Source organism: Ruditapes philippinarum, unplaced genomic scaffold, assembly GCF_026571515.1.
Source record: "Ruditapes philippinarum isolate M1 unplaced genomic scaffold, ASM2657151v2 ctg8807_1_1_1_1, whole genome shotgun sequence".
In the NCBI taxonomy this organism is placed as follows: domain Eukaryota; kingdom Metazoa; phylum Mollusca; class Bivalvia; order Venerida; family Veneridae; genus Ruditapes; species Ruditapes philippinarum.
In genome coordinates this window covers 59,771-83,670 of record NW_026863586.1, presented here as the reverse complement: position 1 = coordinate 83,670, position 23,900 = coordinate 59,771, and the positions used below count along the sequence as shown (strand labels likewise).

Genomic DNA, 23,900 nt, shown 5'->3' with positions numbered 1-23,900 from the left:
AAAATTGGCCCCGCCCCAGGGGTCAATGATTTTTCTTATATGTGTATAGCAAAAACTTAAAAAATCTTCTTTGAAAAAACCCAAATAGCTAGAGTTTAGATATTAAGCATGAAACATCTTCTAGTGAGTGTCTACCAAGTTTGTTCAAATAAAAGCCCTGGGGTCAAAATTGGCCCCGCCCCAGAGGTGTCATTGTTTTTAACTATATGTGTATAGTAAAAACTTAAAAATCTTCTTTGCGCTAGAGGTTAGATTTTAGGCAGGAAACATCTTTTTGTTGGTGTCTACCAAGTTTGTCCAAATAAAAGCCCTTGGGTTTAAATTGGCCCTGCCAAAGGGGAGGGGGAGGTCCTTGTTTTTCATTATATGTGTGTAGTAAAAACTTAACATCATGAAACATCTTCTAATGGGTGTCTTCCAAGTTTGCTCAAATAAAAGCCCTGGGGTTTAAACTGGCCCCGCTCTGGGGGCCTATATACAGGTGAGCGACCTCAGGGCCATCATGGCCCTCTTGTTTCAGTACCAGGGAGAATGAGACTTGTTTGCTGTCTCAGACAAAAGAATGCTCTGCTGAACTTGATCGTCAATATATAGAGTTAGAGAAAGCTGACAATTTTACCAATGGTTCAAACACAGAGGTTTCAAAGATGAGACAACAACTGTTAAAGTATAACAATGACTTGAAACAAGCGCAAGAAAGGCAGTACCAGCTGGAATATCAAATAGAAATGTAAGTTTTTTTCTTTCTTTCTTGAAAAATAATTACATGTACTGTAGTAAGTAAAAATTTTTTTAAACTTTTCTGAAGTTTTATATCTCATATATTATTCTGCCATTTGTTACTCTCTGTTATCAACTATTTGTTATCTTTTATTTGTTATCTTCCTTTTTTTATTACACATGTATGCCAGAAAAAATTTTAGGCATATTATGTTACACCCCCTGATGTCCGTCTGTCTGTCCATCCATTAGCAATTTGGTTTCTGGAGCATTACTTAAGTTCCATTTGGCCCACAATATTCAAATTGTCCATATCAGGTAGAAGACCCCTATTTTGGGGGCCACAAGGTCAAAAGTCAAGGTTACTTTACATTATTACCTTAAAACTGAAAACAGTTTCTGTGGCATAACTTAAGTTCCATTTGGCCCACAATATTCAAACTTTGTTGGAGGATTGTTATTTGAAGGAGGTAATTATTTATTTAATTCCAGTGTCTTACAAATGCTTCATCTTTACTAAAAAAGAAAATCACTTCCGGGCATATAATGCTCCGCCTAACGGTGCTCTTGTTTTCTTTGTGTTATTGTCTTTTTTTTAACATTTATTTGTTAGCATTCATAATTATTTCTAATTTTCTCTCACATGTATTTGTAATCCTTTATTGTTGTTTGTTATTTTGACTCCTTTAAAATGTAATAATTTTGATATATTGTCACTCTACAGAGGAGAAGAAATTAATGGAAAGATAGTACTCTAGAATGCCAAAAGCTGGTAAGACCTTTAATTATTGGCTCCAAGTAAATACTCATTTGATATGTGACAATATGAAGTAATACAATTTTACAACACATTTGTATAGTTTTCAGGAATTCTGCCTGTGCAAATGTGTCTTTAAGCAAAATTATTTGATAATATATTTGAAATAGTTTTATTTATTTTTAGCTTGTCTATTGACTTAACTTGAGCAATTGTGCTCACCCAGGTACCGGCATCTATCTTGGTGTGACTGTCACACTTTGGTTAAATTTTTATGTGCAAGTTGGTATCTTCAAAACATTTGCAGGGTTGTTGTTTTTGTAATAAAATTCCATCTTAGTAATTATATACTATTAAATAGTATTCCAAATTGAAATTTAAAGAAGACAGGTCCATTGTATAAATTTAGCAGTTTGTACTTTTGTATTTTTTTAGTAATATAAGTAATGTTTGTGGTATTTCAGGAAATTGAGAAGGAAATCAAAGAGTAACAACAAGCATGTGATGATATGAAGAAAGAAATTGTTCAGAGACAGCTAGAGGTTAAAACATTAAAAGAAAATTTAGATACATCTAATAGACAGACAAGTCAGCATTGATAGTAAAGAATATGAAAAACTCACTGAAAAAATGGAAAATCTTCAGGTTAGCCTTACCATTCTTGTACAATACACTAACGGTGTAAATTGTAGATGTATATCTTATGATCTGTAACAGAAGTATTTGATTTTCTTAAGTAAGGAGGCTTTTATTTTTATATATATACTTTTCAAAGAGGAAAAGATAAAGATTAGGCCAATAGTTGGTTTTAAAATTCTATGAAATTTAAAACATTTTGAAAATATTAACAACGAGTTAAAGTTGATATTTTCAAATTTTTATTGTAAGTATTACTTTTTTATTATAGAAAATGAAAACAAACTTTTTTTGGAGTTATTTTGATTCTTAGTAAGTGCATTCTGTAAAAAATCTAGATTGTCATATATTCAGTATTTTGTCAAAATTTATTTAATTCTTCAGGGGAAAAAAACCCTTGTGATTCCTGAACAGACATTTCATTTTATCTATTATTCTTTGATCAACATGCTATATAATCTTATAATTCTTATACAAAAAAAAGAAGAAAAGAAATGGCTATAATAAAATGTAATTTTTAAAATCAGATTTATATATTGACAGGGTGATTTGGTGCAAGTTAACACTGTTCCAAACCAGATTTGCAAAAGAAGCTGATAAACTGGGAAGAAAAAAGATGTAAGAAAATCTTAAACTTTTTACACTTCTGAATAACTATGTGTACAAATTCTTCTTTCATTACACAATAAAGTAAAATTTAAGTAAGGTCTTGACTAAGGATTTTTTTGCTTAAAGAACATTGTAACTTAATTCCCAACTGTTTCAATTACCATAGGTATATTGCCTAAATGTAAGTATAAATGTTGTAACTTGCTGATCATTTGTAAATGTTAAATTTCATTAGTCAAAGAACATAATTAGCCAATTGTAACTTAAGGTGAAAAAACTAAAATCCTTCTAATAACTTATAAGTTAGCTGACATAATAATGTGTAAAACATTTTTTTTATGTCATTTACTTTATATGAATTTTTTTAGATAAAACATTTGTTGAAATTTTAAGATCAATATAAAATATAACTTGACTTTTTTTTAACAAATTAAAAAGAAAGATTTTTGTACAGTTACTCTTTGTTTGTTTTCAGTGAGCTTTAGAATCAGTTAGTAGTTTTAGATCAAGAATTCTAAGATATTGTAGCTCAGAAGAAAAACATGCATGACCTGGAGGAGGAGAAATTTGACATGGACAATGATATTGAGAAACAAACAAAAATCTTATTTGAACGAGAAGGATGGAGAAATGGAAGTGCTACAAAAAGATTTTAAATGTGCAAAAGATCGAGAAGCTGTGTTAATGGGGGAAAGGTATGTTAGTTTGAACAGTAAAATGCAAAAGTAGCAAAAATATGAAATGTAAATGTGTGATCAACTTAATAGCTGCTAATAAAAATAAAATCAAGGTTACTTTAGAGACAGTTAAATAGCATAGCAACAAAATGACAAAAGCCATGATTTTTGATAGAATTTTATCACAAAATAATTAATTTAAAACAACTTTCTTAGCTAGCGTTATTTGTTGAAAATTGACTAATGGCTAAAACTGTTTGCAGGGCAACATTTGACTTGCACTTGGGCCATATTCATCTAGAAAAATGCTCATGATGTTCATTCAAGAAAGATTAGAGAAAAAGACTGTAATATTAGAAACTTGAAAAAAGCTGAACATCATTACCCAAATGACACACTTCATAAGAAAAGAGAAAAATTACAGAATGAAGTGGAACAAACAAAATAGGCTTTGGCTTAACTCAGGTATGATGAAAGATATGTTAAAATATCTAAACTGCTTTTGAAAAGATTTCCATTTAAACAAAAAAGAGAAAGATTATTTTCAGAAGATAACTACTTTTATGAAAGTGATAATTGTTTTAACACTGATTGACATACATGTATAGAAAGTCTGGCAGTAATGTGTTTGAACATTTGTAATTAAAAAAAATGAAATCATGTTAGAACTTCATGTTTAAATTGTGGTTTATCAATTTTTGAACTTTGTATCATTATTTTACTCTTTGCTGATGATATGGTGTTAGTAGGACATTTTATAGAAGATTTACAATCCAGTCTAAACTTATTATATGAATATTGTACATACTGGGGTTTACAAGTTAATACTTCAAAAACATAAGTCGTTATATTAAGAAAAAGGGGCCCCTTGAGACAGAACAAAAAACTTTTTTATAATATTGAACAATTAGACATAGTTAATGATTTCAACTACAGTCAAACGTGTATTAAGCGACCAGGCAAGGGAAACACCAAAAACGGTCGCTTAATGAAACGGTCTCTTAAGACAGTCAGCATGATATAAAAGTCAAAATTTTTAAATGACATCTTTTTTATTCAATGGGATTGTTTTTCAACTTCATTTTTATATAAATGTTGAATAATAAGTACGCTCCGATAATCTAAACGGATGCAAATGTAAAAATAACGTTATGATATTTATTGACAAAATCAGTTTTGATCCATTACGTACATGTTTGACATTTTTTCCAAAATTTTTTAACTTCTCCGTTGTTTTTCTTGTCTCCGACACGAAAACCCTATTAGTGAAGATGTTTTCTGTTGTTGCATTTTTTCATTTGAAATAAACAAACTGCATCTATTTGTTACGATTAATTTAATGGCTGATCAAGTTCAAGGTCAATTCAGTGCAGTCTAAATGTCAACATGCGAAGCGTGTACACCATCTCAGTATGGGCGGAGCGTTGCATTGTTTATCTGATATTATTGGATAATACACGTCACGCGTATACTTAACTTCATTTGCATACGCTAAAACGGTATGGGAAATAGAGTTTTTCACACGTTTATTGTTGTGTTTTTGATTGCTGACACTTGTGACATAACGAGGTGGCGTTCTCTAAAAACACAATTACTTGACAGGTAAAAGTGGTCGTTTAATGAAAAGATTGATGTCAATTAGGTGACTAATTAGCGGTCGCTGGTCGCGTTGAGCAAAACTCGCTTAATACATTAAAGATATAGAGAGAAAATGATCGGGGGAATTTAAAGTGGTTTTAAGACAAAAGTCGCTTAATACACGTGGTCGCATGGGCAAGTTAGACTGTATTTAGGAGTAGTTTTAAATTATACGGGTCATTTGTTTTGCATAATCAAATATTATGTGGTAATATCATAAGTAGAATTATCACCATATATTTCTTTACAAGTTGGCTCTAAAATTACGCATGTCCTGTATGGAGATTTTTTCTAAGTCAAAAGATATTGAAAGTGTACATCTCAAATTTTGCAAATATATTTTAGACATTAAGATAACTTCCAGCAATAGTGCTGTATACAGAGAATTAGGAAGATACCCTTATATATATAAACAGATATGTTCAAATGATAAAAATAGTGGTTGAAAATTTCAAATACAAATAATATTATTTAAATACGATATATAATAACTCATTAAAACAATGTTTAAATGGTGTCAAAAATTGGACATACAATGTTAAAATATTATTAGAAAAGTATGGTTTTGCAGATGTTTTTTTGAAACCAAATGAAATAAATATAAACGCATTTTTGGTACATTTTAAACAAAGAGTTTTGGATTGCTTTAAACAAAAATGGCAAGCAGATTTAAACAATAATAGTGTTTTAAACACTCTTTATATTTATCTAAAAACAGATTTAAATTTTGAAAATTATTTAAATGCGATCAAATCTAAATATCTAAGGAGTAGTATTACGTGTTTAAGAATTTCTTCGCATAATCTTAGAATTCAAACAGGTAGAAGAATTCAAACAGGTAGATATGGTAGGAATAGAATAGATAGACAGGAAAGATTATGCCAAGTGTGTCAATGCTCTGAGATTGAAGACGAGTATCATTTTATTCTTATATGCAGTGTTTACCATGAATTAAGAATTCGATTAATTAAATGTATTTTTATCATAGACCCAGTATGTACAAATTCATAGAAATGCTTAAGTCAAACAATAAATCTGTTCTTAACAATCTTAGCAAATTTATTTATTTAGCCAATAAGAAAAGAAATGATTTATTGAATTCATATCCTAGACTTTAAGACTATAACTATATTCATTATATTAACTGTTAGACACTTTATTAGTGAACAATTGCTGTTATTCAATATCTAATTCATGTTAATTAGAGCTTATTCTCCATATTGTATAAACTGAAACATTAATTATTCTCTTTCATTTGAATACCAACCGTGACAAAATGTTTTATATGTATTGATGTATAACTAGATACGTGTAAATGTATAAGTTAAATAAAATTTTCTTCTTCTATATAAATTCTGATGTCATAGTGGATAAATGATGTTATTACCCCTCACTTTTTTGTAATCTTAATTTCCCATAGGCCTCTGGGAGTTATTCTAACTGTTAATGCAAGTGTACCACGTAACTATGAATTTTGTATTGTTACATAGGTAACAGTACTTTTTAACAGTATAAAATCTGGTCACGTGCTCTATAATAATTCTAAATAAAATGATATAAAATGGCCGTCATTTTTTCCTCGATTCATTCTTATTTTTGACGTTCACCACACTGACACCCTTAAAATTTAGTTGTTTTGCACCCTGGAGTGCTTTTTGCGTATAAAATATTTTTTTATTGAATAGTCAAAAAGTAAACATCCGTTTTCAACAGAAGTAATTGCAATGTGAATAATTTTGTGTCAGGCGATTTAAGCATGCAACAAAGGAACATTTAACAATTTTATTTAGTGAAACGTTACAGATATGGTGGACAGACATAGGATATCATCGTTATTTTGTCAAAAACCATGCAAAGAGTATTCTGGATACAGAAGGATCAGATTTCACAGATCATAACCATATTACAGTAAACTTCACTTATAGCGAATTTCCAATTCAGTTAAAAGTACAGAAAATTACACTTTTATAGCGAACTCCAAAAATATCGGCTAATCATAAATATAATCCCGCATTTTCAACTTTCTTTTTCATAGGCACGGATTAAAACTCGCCCGAATGTACTGTTTATTGTTGTCTGTACTAGAATACAGCTATGAAAATTAATTTGTATAGCAGTATATTTAGGATATTTTAAGAATGAGTTCTTGTCACCAAGATAAAACGGTTATTCCAATACTTGTATTATTTCTTTTCTTTGATTGGTTTGCTCGAGTAAAATAATTATGATCATTTATAATCGGTTTTCAACATACTCACACATTCTTGCTAATCCATTGAAAACTTCAAAGTACGTTTGATTGAAGTAAAAAGAAATCTATATCTTTCATAAGTAATAGTCACCCTTAAAATATAATAGAAGATATTCAATATAAAAGGAAAGAAAATGGAAAATCTTGTTTACTCTTAATTATGGAAAGATGACGAAAAGCACTGAGTTTAGAAACAAAATATGATATTTTATGATGTATTGAAATAGAAAGTAAAACTAAATTTGAAAAGCAAAATATTGTCAAATTCAAAAATGTACGCTCTCGAGTATTGTGTCTAAAAAGAATAAATGACTATTTTTTCTTAATCAAACAGTTTGTAATATAATAATCTGTTCGCTATAAAAACTCCTGATATAAGGAATTAATTCGCTTTACGCTTATAAGGAACTCCGGATATAAGGAACAGATTTTGAATGTGCCAATAAGTTCGTTATAAGCGGAGTTTAGTGTAATGGGTTCTAAATAAAACACAGCTGATTGTATGTTTATGACTAGTAAAAATCATCACTTGCTTAAGGTATTAGCACCCTAATGCATTACCTCCGCTTTGAAGAGTATTCAAGTAGGCTAGAACTACTGTTAACTACACTGAAAATGAGGGCCATGGGTTCAATCCCCAGAAGGGTCAACTTTTTTTTCTTTCTTTTTTTCTTTTAACATTATTTATGCATCTCTCATGTCCCATTTGGAAAGAAAAAAGTGTTTAATTTTGATTTTTTAATTTATATAGGTATTTATTGGCTAAATTATGCTAAATATAGTAATAAATATGGTACCAGATATTTTCAAAGTGTAATATAATCAAAACTAGACGGTAAAAGTATTTCATATTTTACAAGATCAACCAATATACTTTTTTAAAAATTTAGGGAAACTTTGAAAACAGGCACTCATTTGGGTAAATTTTAAGAATTTTTTAAGTAGGCTCCCTAAGTAGAAAAATGGCCAGACACGTGGTAAAAATGGGTGGGGTAGGGTAACATTTTTATACAGATTTCATAAATTTTAAGTAGAGACCATAATTTTGCTTATTTGGATTGTTAGCTGAATGGTACTATTTGTTTCTTACCAAAAATTAATGGGAAAACATTTTTCATTAGAATGTTATTGCAGATTATTTAAAGGTTCCTACTTTCTAAAAAAGGGCCCTCATAACAACCTAGCTAGAGTTCAGAAATGTGGCCATAACTTGATTTCCGTACGGTAAACTTTGTTTAAATTTTGCATACAGGTGTACTTTAAGGTATACATCTGACTTATGATGTCAATTTTTTAGTTCCTGATAGTGCCTATTAGGGTCCTTAGATAAATACCTTAAAGAATAATAAACGAAAAAGAAAACTTCTCAATATGCCTAAAGTACACTTAAAACAGTTTAGTCATTGTTACTCTTGCTTTATCTTGTTTTTAGCTCACCTGTCACAAAGTGACAGGGTGAGCTTTTGTGATCGCTTTTCGTCCGGCGTCCGTCCGGCGTCCGTCCGTCGTCCGTAAACTTTTACTTTAAATGACATCTCCTCATAAACCACTAAGCCAATTTCATCCAAACTTCACAGGAATGTTCCTTTGGTGGTCACCTTTAAAAATTGTTCAAAGAATTTAATTCCATGCAGAACTCTGGTTGCAATGGCAACCGAAAGAAAAAACTTTAAATATCTTCTTTTAAAAAAACATAAGAGCTAGAGCTTAGATATTTGGCATGAAACATCTTCTAGTGAGTGTCTACCAAGTTTGTTCAAATAAAAGCCCTGGGGTCAAAATTTGTGAGTGTCTACCAAGTTTGTTCAAATAAAAGCCCTGGGGTCAAAATTGGCCCCGCCCCAGGGGGTCATTGATTTTCCCTATATGCATATAGTAAAAACTTAAAAAATCTTCTTTTAAAGAACCCAAAGAGCTAGAGCTAAGATATTTAGCATGAAACATGTTCTAATGGGTGTCTACCAAGTTTGTTCAAATAAAAGCCCTGGGGTCAAAATTGGCCCCACCCGGGGGGGGTCATTGATTTTCCCTATATGCATATAGTAAAAACTTAAAAAATCTTCTTTTAAAGAACTCAAAGAGCTATGGCTAAGAAATTGAGCATCAAACATGTTCTAATGGGTGTCTACCAAGTTTGTTCAAATAAAAGCCCTTGGGTCAAAATTGGCCCCGCCCCAGGGGGTCATTAACTTTCCCTATATGCATATAGTAAAAAACTTAAAAAATCTTCTTTTAAAGAACCAAAAGAGTTAGAGCTAAGATATTTAGCATGAAACATGTTCTAATAAGTGTCTACCAAGTTTGTTCAAATAAAAGCCCTGGGGTCAAAATTGGCCCCGCCCCCGGGGGTCATTGATTTTCCCTATATGCATATAGTAAAAACTTAAAAAATCTTCTTTTAAAGAACCAAAAGAGTTAGAGCTAAGATATTTAGCATGAAACATGTTCTAATAAGTGTCTACCAAGTTTGTTCAAATAAAAGCCCTGGGGTCAAAATTGGCCCGACCCCGGGGTCATTGATTTTCTTTATAATTATGTGTATAGCAAAAACTTAAAATCTTCTTTGAAAAAACCCAAATAGCTAGAGTTTAGATATTAAGCATGAAACATCTTCTAGTAAGTGTCTAGAAAGTTTGTTCAAATAAAAGCCCTGGGGTCAAAACTGGCCCGGCCCCAGGGGTGTCATTGTTTTTAACTATATGTTTATAGTAAAAACTTAAAAAAAATCTTCTTTTAAAAAACACAATGAGCTAAAGCTTATATGTTTAGCATTAAACATCTTCTTATGGATGTGCAAATAAAAGCCCTTGGGTTAAATTTGCCCTGCAACGTTGGGGGGGGGGTTGGGGGGACCAAATATACAGGTGAGCGACCTCAGGGCCATCATGGCCCTCTTGTTGATTAAATTGACAATTTCAGATCATCACAGTATTTTTGTTCGGTGTAATAGATAAATAACACATGGTAACAGTATTTTCCTTGGGATGATGTTTTTACTGTTACCCACAATCCCATGTGTTATTTATATAATGTCATATCATCTGTTATGATGTCATGTTGTATGAATTATGATGTCATATCATTTGTTATGATATCATGGTGTACAGATTATGATGTCATATCATCTATTATGATGTCATGGTGTACAGATTATGATGTCATATCATCAATTATGATATCATGATGTATGAATTATGATGTCATATCATCAATTATGATGTCATGGTGTACAGATTATGATGTCATATCATCTATTGTGATGTCATTACATATCTTGTGATGTCATAACATGATCATTATGATACTATACCTCAGGGCTTCCATTAATGGAAGTTTGGGAGTCATTTACTCCTTGATTTTATGCTTTTCCTTCTTTACATATATAATGTGACTTCCAATATCAGAGATTTTGATGTCTCTGACTTCCAAATTTTGAAACTTAATGGAAGCCCTGATACCTATTGTGATGTCATAGCACATTGCTTTTGTTGTCATATTATCTATTATAGCATAAAATCGGCTATTTTTCCCTCTTTTGCCCATGTTATAATGGGACCAAAACCATGTGTTAACATTGTAATGGCTCTTGTTATAGCCCAGTTTTACCTATGCGCAATACATACAGGGTCAAGTAAACAAACACAAAAATGACGATTTGGCCTGTTTGCCAAAGTGTTATATTGAAATTATTGATGTGAGGGCCTCAATCGCATAACGGCGAGTAACATTCAAGTAACTATGTCGGAAATACGGCAAATAGACATCGCCGCTAATCTTCCCGGGTGTAGATTTTCCGAGGTTTATGAAAAAAACCATGGAAACTGCTTCAAAAACCTTGGAAATAAACCAGTTTTACAAGGTTTTTTCTTAATTCCGAGGTTTTTTTTAAAACCTTGGAAACTTTATCCAAGGTTTTTGTATAAAAATCCTTGGAAATAAAGAAAACCTTGGAAACTATCTCAGAATTAAACACTCTGCCAAAAATCAGCTCGGAAAAAGCTTGGAAATAAGAACTTTGTCATTTTTTTGCTCGGAAAAGAACTTAGAAAATTTATGTAAAATTTGTTGGAAACACTTTGCCAATATTTAACTTGGAAATGACCTCGGATAATTGAACTTAACTAAATTTCATCTCGGAAAATGTTAAGACATAATCATGATTTAACTTATAATGGGCATCAAAAGCAAGATAACAACTGAACTGTAGATTGCCATTGGATATTTCTTAATCCATGGTCAGAGCAAACAATTGTCCAACAGCATGGAAAGGAGAGATTTGGTCCAGGGAATCAATTTTTAGTATGGACATTGTCAATGGCCAACTTCCTTTTCAGTAAATTTGTACTTTAATCTTCTGAAGCCATTTTTGTGGGAGGAATCAATTAAAAAAATTTAAGTGTGAAAACATGGAAAAGTTAAATACAATGTAAATTCCTTGTGGCCATAAAATACCTTTTATTAATGGCTATAAAGGTATTGTAACTAATCATAATAAGATAAAGATTATTCAAATAACTGATGATCAGAAAGACTTGAAAATTTTATATTTTTTTTATTTTCATATTTTTTTATTATTATTATAATTATTGTTACTAGATATCTTCTCCATTTTTAAGAATAGATAAAAGAGCAAAACTTATAATTATACAAAAAGAAACAATCAGTGTTTATGTCTATTAGTTTCTAAATGCATCAGTATTTTTCCTGCAGTTTCTTTCTATATATAGACTTAACTTAGGGTTTCTTGACAGCCTGTAAGCAACACTGAAATATGAATGCTATTAAATAAATCTTTAATATATGTTTTTATGCCATATAAAATAGTATATTCTACTAAGCAAGTCTGTGACATACATTCAGATAACAATTTACTCTGCCATTAATTATGTGTACAATAAACATAAATAGTTATTAACTGTCCTTTTAATATATAATTATGTACAATTAATGTGTAAAATATGTATGCTTGATACTTTCTTATAATTAAGATAAATAAATACTGCATCCACTAAGTTTTCACACACAGAATATAACACACTGATCAGATAAAACTAATGGCACCCCAGGTGGTTCCCTCTTATAATCTATGCATGATCAATCTTCTCATTGAGCATTCTGGGATAGACCAGATTGTTCCATGTGATTATTCAGGGGGAGTCTGGGTTTTTATACAATCCAAAACAGTCTAAAATGACACTGCAACCGTGATTCTCTCATAATTTTCAAGTTTTACTTTTATTTATCATTTGATATATTTGTACCTTCAATAAAATTAATGTAAAAATAAAATAATGATGGCTTTGATATTTTGGGATCACCCCTGTTTCACATTATGATTGCCCCTTCAGTTATACTGTTGAAAAATTTGAATCTCAGACATTAATGGGTCAAGTGGTTATAGTTGGAAGTAGTGCAAACCTGGATTTATTTTAGGCAATTTTGGACATATCTTGTTTTAAATGTTAGGGAGCATATTTTGGAATTTTCAAAGAAAACATTTATCTAAGTGTTACAAGATTCAGGAAATGTTTGGTTGTTGTAATTGAACCTAGTCCAACTAATTGTACTGCGCGACGAGATATTGTGCTATTTTCGTGTCTGGGCAATATCTCGCCTCTACGTTAAAGCGAGATTCTGCCCCAGAACGAAAATATCTCGGAATCAAGCTTTGGCACGTCAATATATTTTGACTATAATTGAACCTAAAGATCAATGACCTGGGACAGGAAGATAAACAAAAGAAACATGATAGTAAAAAGGTTCAGGTAAATAATTTTAGATACATTTATGCATAAAATCTGTTGTTGTTTTTTTTTTCAAATAAGTATTAAATACAAACTATTTTAGATCTATATTTTTAACCTAAATGTAAGCTAGTTTAAATACAATTGTTTAGAGGATATTTTATGAGTATTAATGTTATTTTTGTCTATGATTGTATTGAACAAGATGAGTGCATGAAACTATGATGACATTATTTATAAACTTTCATCTTTCATCTATTATTTGAATCTACAAATTTTTAATTACAGAGTCAGCTTGTAAGCAAGTTTGCAAGACTGTTCCAAACTACAAGAAGATGGCAATCCAGCTTTGCTGTGTTTTATCATAGTATATCATTGGCATCCAGGCATCGATTAAGGAAGCCAACTGTAGACCAGGAAAGGCTTCAAGGAATATACTACAGTATGTTTTTGTTTTAAAACTAGGTTTTGAAAGTTTCAATTTGAAATTTGAATGAATGAAGGTTTCTGGAACTGATTTTTTTATTGATACTTTGTTGGAAATGCTGTTAATGTTACATGATGACTCTCCAGCTTTATTGATGCAGATGTCACTTTGAGCAGACAGATACAATTAGTGTAGGAAATCAGAATCACCTTATGAAAAGCGTTATTTTTTGCAATATTTTTAGAGTGCTTTAGGTTGTAACATCAAGTATGACATTATCTAAAATAATAGTAACAGACATCGTTTCTTTTCTTAAGATCGCAGAATTGTCACACTGCTTACCAAAGTTTTCTTGAAATCCTGACACTAAGTACTGATGAAGAAAAATAAGAAATCAACATGAAAAAAATTAAATTCACTATTTCAAAACAGTAGACAAACATTTAAAAGTAACTACAGAAAAGGTCATTTGAAAATATTAAAGCCTTCATTTTAATCAATGGTCTTGAACAACTTGTAATTCAAGTAGTTTTGGATTTCACAAAAGTGCTGATTTTTTAAAACAATATATATCGACAGTGAACTGATATTTTTGTCTATGGAAACGTTTAAGGAATGTATCATTTTTTTTATTGATTAATAAAAAAGAAATTAAATGATGTAATTCTGATTGCCTACACATACTGAACTGTCCTCAGTATAACCACAGGTGTTCCTTAATCCTGGGCTGGATAGCTCCCTCAGAGGGAAGAAGCCCATCCTGGCTTCAGGAGTCAAAAATACAATGTTGTAAGGCAGCCAGTTTGAAGTCTTTGATCCTGACCACATGGAGAGGGAAGCGCCCAATGGAGAGGGGAAGCGCCCAGTGGTGATTTTATATAATTGTTTTTCTAACTTCTTTCAATGGCTGTACTTTATTAAATATTTACTTTATTTATTTCAGGAATTGTATCCTGGAGCATTTTCCACATGTGACCCCTGTGATGGTGAGGGAAAAACTAAGGGACATTTAAAAATCATGAAGAGTGAACAGGAATTCAAAAGATAGATATTTGAATACATTAAAATTTAACCGGATACCAAAAAATTATAACTGAAGATTGAGTGTAATATTTACCATTAAAGACTTCTAACTTAACTTTTCATTTGTAGTGCATTACTATTTACTTCACACTGACATTAAATGTTTAAGTGAGTCATGTGATCATTTTTTGCTCTGTATTATTACAAAGAAGTTTCTTAATTCCTTAAAAGGACAATATAATTGCTCTTTTCAGAATATTTCATTGGATGTTATATTTTCTGATTTTCCATGGATATTCTAGAAATTTCCAAGGTTTTTGCTCAAATAAACCTTGGAAAATTCTCTGATGCCCTTAAGTAAGAATCCTCGAAAATGTAACAGTATTCCCAGTTGTGAGAAACTTTCCGAGGTTTTCATTTAAAAACCTTGGAAAACAAACCACGGAAACACTTTAAAAATCCTTGGAAATCGTTCCAATACTCCGAGGTCACTCATTTTCCAAGGTTTTCTAAACAAAATCCTCGGAAATTATTTTACGAGGTTTTTATTCTGAAATCCTTGGAAATCGTTCCAATACTCCGAGGTCTTACTTTTTACAAGGTTTTTTTTTTAAAAAACTCGGAAATTTTTTACAAGGTTTTTCACCCTCTCCCTATTTTTCCAAGTTTTTTTTAATAGCAAAGTTTTGCATTTTCTTGTTCCAATACTCCGAGGTTTTTTTCCAAGGATTTTGAGCCAAAAACCTTGGAAAATCTACACCCGGGTTGGTTGTCGCCCTTCCTAAGAAATGGACAGTTGTCAATGTTATGATAATGTAAACAAATAAATGTCATTCAGTTTAACCCTCAAATTAACTTAGAAAACACAAAATGAATATGAGAAAATGTTGTTTTATTAATGTTTATATTGATAAATGCTTTTTATATTTCTTTGAGAGAATAATGTTAAGTGCCTGATATTCTTTTATAAACTTGTGAGCTTGAAAAAAAAAATTCTGATGTCACTGATCTTTTTTCTACCGTCAAACTGAAATCATTCTAAGAATTTCTGAGGGTCTTGGCAGAGTAATTTTATGTTGTTTTTTTCTTGAGTTAATAAATCTCAAATGATAAGCTTTTTTAAATCAATTAAAATTCGAATTTTGAACGGTTCTGAGCATTTCCCATGTAGTTGGCCCCGGAAAAATAAAACACATACGTAAAGCATGTAGAATTGGATAAATACATTCCAAGCTAAAGGATTTAATGTATGTGTTTTGTTTTAAATATACATCATGAATCTTTTTTAAAATTTTATGATATAATAGCGTCAACGCACGTTTATTTCAATTTTAGTATTTACATTTTAATGTTATTACAAATTTCATCTGCTATGATTGGGTTAGTATTTTGTCATTTGAATGTAGAATGTCTCTTTTTATAACATAAACTGCTCATTTCATTTTGTTCTGATGATAGCTATATTTCAGACATCTACAAAAACAGAGATTAAAACATATAAACAGTAATGAGAGATGGTTTCAGGAATGAGGTTGCCAGGCAGCAAAGAATTGAGGAAGAAATGCATGAAAAACGTGAACAACAGAAAATGGACATTTCAAAATTAAACACTATGATTAATCAGGCATAGGAACAGATGATAAAATTAAGAAATAGATATGAAAAAGCCATAACACATAGGAATGAGAGGTTTGTATGATTGTTTCTTGATGACTGTGATAACATTTGTAGCCTAGCTCAATGGAGAGAAAGTGTTTTAGAATAAAGTATCTACAGATTCAAATTTAGTTTGTTCATGTACAGTCAATTTTATTTGTAAAGTATTATGTATATGAACATTTATAAACAATGTTTAAATATAAGAAGCACATAATTCTCTTCATTAAACTTCTTGAGGTAAATAATGGCCACTAAAATAAAGTTTCTATAGCAACCAAACAGAGGTGATAAATGTTGCTTATTGCACAAATAACCTTTGATAAATGTATTGCTCATGTTGCAATAGGTAAATTTATTATTGAACATGTGATATATCAAATACTGATTTAGATAATAAAATGCATAACTGCATAGTGTATATTTCATAACTTTTTCATTTCTTTAATTAACTATTACTGTATTTATTTTATCACAGAGGTATTGAAAGAAAGAAAATTGATTGAAAGAAATGAGGTGTGCATTTTCTAGGAAAAAGTTAACATTCAAGGTAAAGCTTTTTGTATATTCATCTTAAAATACAAATGTACATACTTTGATTTTTGTTTAATCATTAAATGAATAGATCAATTTACATTTTGAATTACATACTACATGTTAAAATTATAAAATGACATCAGACAATTATGAATCTCATTCTGAAATGTCTTTTTCTGCAATAAAACTTATAAAATCAAATTGTGTATTTTGAATACTTGGTAAAGTAACAAAAAATTAGTGCAGAAAAATGTCAAAATGCAGCAATTAACTTTCCTTTTCTTATTAAATAATGGCACATATATTTTGGGAATTGAGGCTCTTTCTCATAGATTTATCAGTTTAATATCATCTTTTGTAGATGAAATGATCCGGAATGGTAACGTAGAGTTGCAAACTAGGGAAGAAGAGATCCGGTTTATACAGATGAACAAAGAGAAATGCTCTCCATGCTCAAACACCTAACAGAGTTAATCTTGAAGGGGAACTAGTCACTTTACAAATACAGGTAACTTATTTATTTCATTTACAATGTATCTATGTCTGTTTCTGTTTCATGTGTTAATTTTGTACGCTAGTTAGCAACATGAAGTTTTAACGATGAACAATGGTGGCCTTGTTAATTTCACCAAAAGTCAATATAAAGATCATTAGACCATAGTTTCACATGTTCATCAAATCCAATGAGGTTTTTAGGAAAATGGGGAGATGCTGGGCGCTGGTAGGGAGGGGAAAAATATATATGAAAGTCAATTTGGGGAAAATTATGACGTTATTTATACTATATACTAAACTCCATTGTAGAGAGTCACAACTATATCTTTTTTCCCCATAAAAACTTTAACATCATGCAAAATATTCTTTGCAGTATAACATCTTAATATGTATGGTAGTGAATGATTTTTTAGCTCACCTGTCACAAAGTGACATGGTTGAGATTTTGTGATGGCTTTTCGTCCGGCGTCCGGCCGTAAACTTTTACTTTCAACGACATCTCCTCATAAACCACTTAGCCAATTTCATCCAAACTTCACAGGAATATTTCTTTGGTAGTCAACTTTTAAAATTGTTCAAAGAATTTAATTCCAAGCAGAACTCTGGTTGCCATGGCAACCAATAGAAAAAACTTAAAATATCTTCTTTTAGAAAACCGCAAGAGCTAGAGCTAAAATATTTGGCATGAAACATCAACTAGGCAGTGTCTATCAAGTTTGTTCAAATATAAGCCCTGGGGTCAAAATTGGCCCCGCCCCGGGGGTCATTGATTTTCCTTATTTGTATATAGTAAAAACTTAAAAATCTTTTTTTAAAAACCCAAAATAGCTAGAGCTTAAATATTAAGCATGAAACATCTTCTAGTGGGTGTCTACCAAGTTTGTTCAAATAAAAGCCCTGGGGTCAAAATTGACCCGACCCCGAGGGTCATTGATTTTCCTTATTTGCACATAGTAAAAACTTAAAATATTTTCTTTTAGAAAACCGCAAGAGCTAGAGCTTAAATATTTTGCATGAAACATCAACTAGGCAGTGTCTACCAAGTTTGTTCAAATAAAAGCACTTGGGTTAAAATTGGCCAGGCCTGGGGGGTCATTGATTTTCCTTATTTGTATATAGTAAAAACTTAAAAAATCTTGTTTTAAAAACCCAAAATAGCTAGAGCTTAGATATTAAGCATGAAACATCTTCTAGTGAATGTCTACCAAGTTTGTTCAAATAAAAGCCCTGGGGTCAAATTTGCCCCGCCCCAGGTGGTCATTGATTTTCATTAATTTGTATAGAGTATAATTTTAAAAAATCTTCTTTTAAAAAAACAAAAGAGCTAGAGTTTAGATACTACATGTACTAAGCATGAAATATTTTCTAGTTAGTGTCTACCAAGTTTGTTTAAATAAAAGCCCTGGGGTCAAAATTGGCCCCTCAGGGGGGGGGGGTCATTGTCTTTTCCTATATGTATATAGTAAAAACTAAAACAATCTTCTTTTAAAACTCCAAAGAGTTAGAGCTTAGATATTTATCATGAAACATCTTCTTATGGCTGTCTACCAAGTTTGTTCAAATAAAAGTCCCTGGTTTAAAATTGGCATTGGCCCAGGGGCCTATATACAGGTGAGCGATTTCAGGGCCATCATGGCGCTCTTGTATACTTCTATTGTTGTATGAAATTTAATACAGTATACTATACAGGTATAATAGTGTGACACACTTTAGCTCCATACGAGACATTTTCATAATAAGAAATACAAAATATATTACTTAACTAAAAATAACCAAGAAAATGACAACATTTTGATAGCAACTGATTTCAAGAAATATTACCATTCAGTACGGGATATAGCCAAGAAAAAAAGATAGCAGCATCCATGTTGAGACAGTAGTTGCAGTTTCCTGCAATGTTTCTGGTTATTGTGCCCCCACTTTAGGGGGAGGGGCATTTAGATTTACCCTTGTCTGTCCATCCATCCGTTCTCTTTTTGTGTCGCACGTAGCTTAAAAAGTAACTGACCTACAGTCAGGAAACCTTACAGGAATGTTGATCAGCATGTGTAGAGAAAAGGTTTATATTTGTTCCATTTCAGCAACAAGATGTACAGATCTGTACAAACGTGAGTCCAGCATGTTGCTGGTGTCATGATGCCAGCAACACAGGGTTAGACAAGTGTGTTTGTGGGACGGCATATGGCATTGTATTTAAGGACAATAGCACATTGAAATATCAAGCAGATAGATGGTGATTTTATGAAATGTCCGTGTAAGTGCTTAGAAAAGTTTATGTGACATTTACTTTTGTTTATTTTCGGGCATTTTGATAAGCAATACACTTTTCTGATTACATAAAAGTATATAACTGGTCAAGTTCAATTATGTGGATTAGCCTGTCCATGAAAACCCACAAAATGATTGCCTCATTGATAATGTCTTTGCAATACTTGAGTTTACAATTATGGTCTACAACTGTGAGCTATTGTACACACCCAGGCATTGGTGTCACACTTTGGTAAGTTTTTGCATGCATGTTGGTATCTCCAAAACTACTAAAGGGAATAATTGAAACTTCACACAGTAACTTAAGAGCATAATTATCCAAGGCCCATAACTCTAACTTAGATATTTTGCCAGAATTATGGCCATTTTTTGGCCCATAACTCTAACTTAGATATTTTGCCAGAATTATGGCCATTTTTTTAACCAATACTCTCAGAATTACTCTTAATTGTTTATTTCTTGAAGGAAGTTTTTGTAACATCAAATATATAATGTTTGTCAGCAACACCTCTCTGCTGACAGCACTTGTTCAAGTTAAAATTAATTAGGCTGTGATATGATTTCAACATACAGTAAACTCCGCTTATAACGAACTCAATGGGACATTCAAAATCTGTTCCTTATATCCGGAGTTCCTTGTAAGCATATAGCGAATTAGTTCCTTGTATCAGAAGTTTTTATAGCAAACAGTTTTACATATAATGAACTAATTGTTTACCATCGTCCTCCATTAAGAAGAGCATTTGATTAAGAGAAATAACTATTGAGTTCGTCATTGTTGTCTCCCTTATATTGATTAAGGAATAATTGCAATGTTGTTTCTTTTTAATATAATTTTTATGTATAAATATATCTATAAGATAATTATATGATATGTCCCATATATGCAATATTGTTATTTATTAATGATACAGTATCATGCACAAAAATAATCACTTTGCTTTGAAGAAGTCGCTAATTTTAGTTTGGGATTGTTTACAACTCTTCAGGTTAAATTCAATATCCAATAAACTTTTAAAAACTCTTTTTTCAACATGTGCATTAGACTCGAAGTATGACCTAATGTAGTGCAAACAATCAATAGCTTCATTTTTTGACACAACCGGCGGATAAATTAAATGTAAATAGATCTCGTCTTCGGTAAATTGACTGTCATCGTCATTATTTGTTCCTAATATATCCGCTACATTTGGCCAAGTTGTAATCTGTGCCGATGAAAACGAAAGTAGAAAATGCGTGATCTGTTTACGGATAGTCAATATTTGGAGTTCGTTATAAAAGTGTAATTTTCTGTACTTTTTATGGCATTGGGACTAAAAAATGAGTTCCTTATAAGCGATAATTCCTTATAACCGTGTTCGCTGTAACCGTAATTTTTTACATTAAATAAAGAAGGGCAAAATTCGGGCCAAACAAATTTGTTCCTTATAGCCGGAAGTTCGCTATAACCGTGTGCGCTATATGTGAAGTTTACTGTATTATGTACTTCATTGCAAAAGAATGTGGCAAAGATATATAAGTTTCTATAATTATAAGTTAGCGAGGGAAACCTGTAATAGCAGGTCTAAAGAAAAGGTTTGTGTTTTTGGTTTACCAGAGCACAAAGTATTGAAGGTACTGCAAAATCATTTAAATTTCAGGGCATAAATTTGGTGGTTTGTGAACGGTAAGATTGTTAATTCGTGGAATTCAGTTGCCAGGTAAAATAAAAAAAATATGAGTCCTTAAATTCCACTTTCAGTAAATTATACCCGGAATTTGTGCCACTTAAATGTGCAAGAAAACATGATCTTGACCTATTCAACAGAAGCTCTGTCTTCTAAATAAGCATGTGTCGTGTATCAATTATATTTTATAATTTGTTGTTTCATTATTTAAAAAAGGTGTGTAAATTCTCTCATCATTAATTTACCGATGTAAACATGTTTGTTTTCTTGGGATCATGTGACCTTGAATTATTTTAGCTACAAGAAATTTGAACGATGGAATGATCTGCGTGCACATTTTTGAAATGTGTTTCTTTGTCTGTTACAGCACTGTGCTTAAAATTTCGGCATCATGACGATAGAAACAATCACTGATATTTTTTTGTTTCATACAAATAATTTGCTTTTTAAGTGACTTGATGTGTTGATATTGATATTGTGAATGATAAAGCAACATAGAAAGATTAATGTTCCGTACATGGCTATTGTTGTTGTCACCCCTGTACAGAAATAGACCCAACTTGGTGTGGGATAGAAAATAGTTTTGTAGAAACCCAATTCAAGTCATCTCAATGGTTTGTTTTGTATTATTCAAAGTGTATTTATTACATCTGTGTAGTTTTGTGTTATATGATAAAATCAAAAGTTGCTTTTTGTGTATTCTTCAGGACCTCTTTTCTTGATGGAAGGATTTAAGATGTACTGCCTGCCAGCATCCGGGAATCTTTAAATGGAAATTAGGTAAGAATGCAACAGACAAAACTCTATTAGTCAATTAACTTTACCACAAATTTTGTTCCAGGCGATTGACTGCGGACATATCAACAATGTTTGACAGTAGTTAGGGGACAGTGCAAAGGATTTTAAAATGAGAAATGCTAATACATTAACTATTATATTCTTGGTTTACAACTGTATAATTATTTTACTACTCTACTTATTTAACAATTTCATCAATGGTGAAATTTTGTCAACAGTTTTACAGTCACATAAAAATCAGTTATGCGTTATATTTATTTCACAATAATAACAATTTTGTTTTGAGTTGTATTATTCTTTTTATTTCTCTTATACATTATCATTCAGCAAAAGTATATTAATACTTTTATACTTTTATTCTGAATAAATAAAATTGAATGAATGAATGAAATACTTAATTGATAAATTAATATACACTGTGATATTTGGTTCCGGAAAAAGATCTACTGTACATTATAGATTTAAGGACTTTCACAAAGATTGTATTATGAAAATATATTCTGTATTTATTTCTGTGTTAAGTTTTTTTGTATTTTATAGGAAACAGAGTGTTGATGTCTGGACTATTGTACTGTTGTGAAGTTTAAGATGTAATTATTTTATAAAAAAGACTTACCTATACAGATCAATTGGTAAATATATATGTTAATTACTCTTAGAATGAAACTGATGCATTATTTTCCCTCAATTTAAGTCAGGGGAATTTTTTCCCCAAAATAGCTAGAGAAAGGCTCTGAGTGTATGTATTTATTTTATATGTTTTACATCGACAACAGTTTTCAAAAATATTAAAGGTATTCACTTGAAACTCAATAGATATATATTTAAGATCTCTTAGTCATTAGAGATTACTGTTCAAGCACGGATTATGACTGATTTATGGCAATTTATCAACTGAGAAAATTCCTGGTAAAAGTGTTGCATGATTTTAACTTCTTTCAAACAGCAAAACCCACAGATGGTTTAGTAAACAAGTTTCACTACCATTAAAATATATAGTACCAATTTCTTTATTTTTCCAGGTTCATATAAGTCAATTTACAAAATGAACATGATAGTTCTATCAGGTAAATCAAATGCTCGCGATTATTGAAATAATTTATTATTTCCAGTACAATTTATTTGTGAATGTCAGTAATGTATGTGATTGTGTTGAAATAAGATGGTACAAATAATTTGTTTTTATCTAGCATTTAATCAGCATATAAATATATAAAAAATGACTAATGTATTAACTAACCGTACGTCTGCTTGTACCATGTATTAACCAAGATGGTCTGCACTGTAATATTATAGTCTGTACAATAATGAATGGTAATAAATATATTAAGAAATGGACAAGTTCAGTACAGATATCTAGTATGTTGAGGATTAATACTGAAAACGTTTCTTAAGCAAAAATATAACACTGCATTTCTTTTGCATTACCCATGTTTTTATCTGTAGAAATTTAAAGTTAATACATGTAGAATAAAATTACTAGAACTTAGAAAAACATGAAATCATATAAGTTTGTCAAATTAAATTATTTCAGGGTGCTCTCATTGTTTACATAATTTTCCTGCAATTTATTGTCACAGGAACATTTTATATGCATATAACATGCAAAATTAAAATGTAAAATCTGCCAATAAAAAATAATTGACAAATATTAATTTTTCATTTAAAGGGAGACACAGGCAAAATTTTCATTTCTTAGTTTTTAATTTTTCATTCATTATTCTGTAAATGTCCTCAAAATAAATGCACTAAACAGTCAAAGGAACAAAACTTTTCTCCATATAAAGAATTAAATGGTGTTTTCCTAACTTGACCCGCGTGGGTCAGGTTAGAGCGCTAAGATTTCACAATAGTTGTCACTGTGTACTCTGGAAACATTAAAGAACATGTCAAATCAATTACTTAGACTTATTTCAATCATACAATATCCACAACACCTGTTATTGTAACTTCAAGGGTTTGTTCAAATCACATGACTTGTTTTTTAACTATTCGGT

At 30.9% G+C, this 23,900-nt stretch overlaps 3 long non-coding RNA genes and 1 pseudogene across 3 annotated transcripts; all 4 read left to right on the top strand.

The window, feature by feature from the left end:
* Window positions 1-492: 492 nt before the first annotated feature.
* LOC132722590 (coiled-coil domain-containing protein 146-like) lies at window positions 493-3,859 on the top strand (annotated as a pseudogene).
* Window positions 3,860-12,982: 9,123 nt separating this feature from the next.
* Window positions 12,983-14,540, top strand: LOC132722592 (uncharacterized). The gene is made up of 3 exons (XR_009624630.1): window positions 12,983-13,053; window positions 13,321-13,474; window positions 14,403-14,540. It is a non-coding gene; the product is annotated as an uncharacterized LOC132722592 (long non-coding RNA).
* A 752-nt stretch (window positions 14,541-15,292) lies between these two features.
* Window positions 15,293-19,781, top strand: LOC132722593 (uncharacterized). The gene is made up of 4 exons (XR_009624631.1): window positions 15,293-16,171; window positions 16,617-16,688; window positions 17,037-17,183; window positions 19,252-19,781. It is a non-coding gene; the product is annotated as an uncharacterized LOC132722593 (long non-coding RNA).
* A 1,182-nt stretch (window positions 19,782-20,963) lies between these two features.
* On the top strand, window positions 20,964-22,535 carry LOC132722591 (uncharacterized). The gene is made up of 3 exons (XR_009624629.1): window positions 20,964-21,138; window positions 21,813-21,885; window positions 22,444-22,535. It is a non-coding gene; the product is annotated as an uncharacterized LOC132722591 (long non-coding RNA).
* Window positions 22,536-23,900: the final 1,365 nt, after the last annotated feature.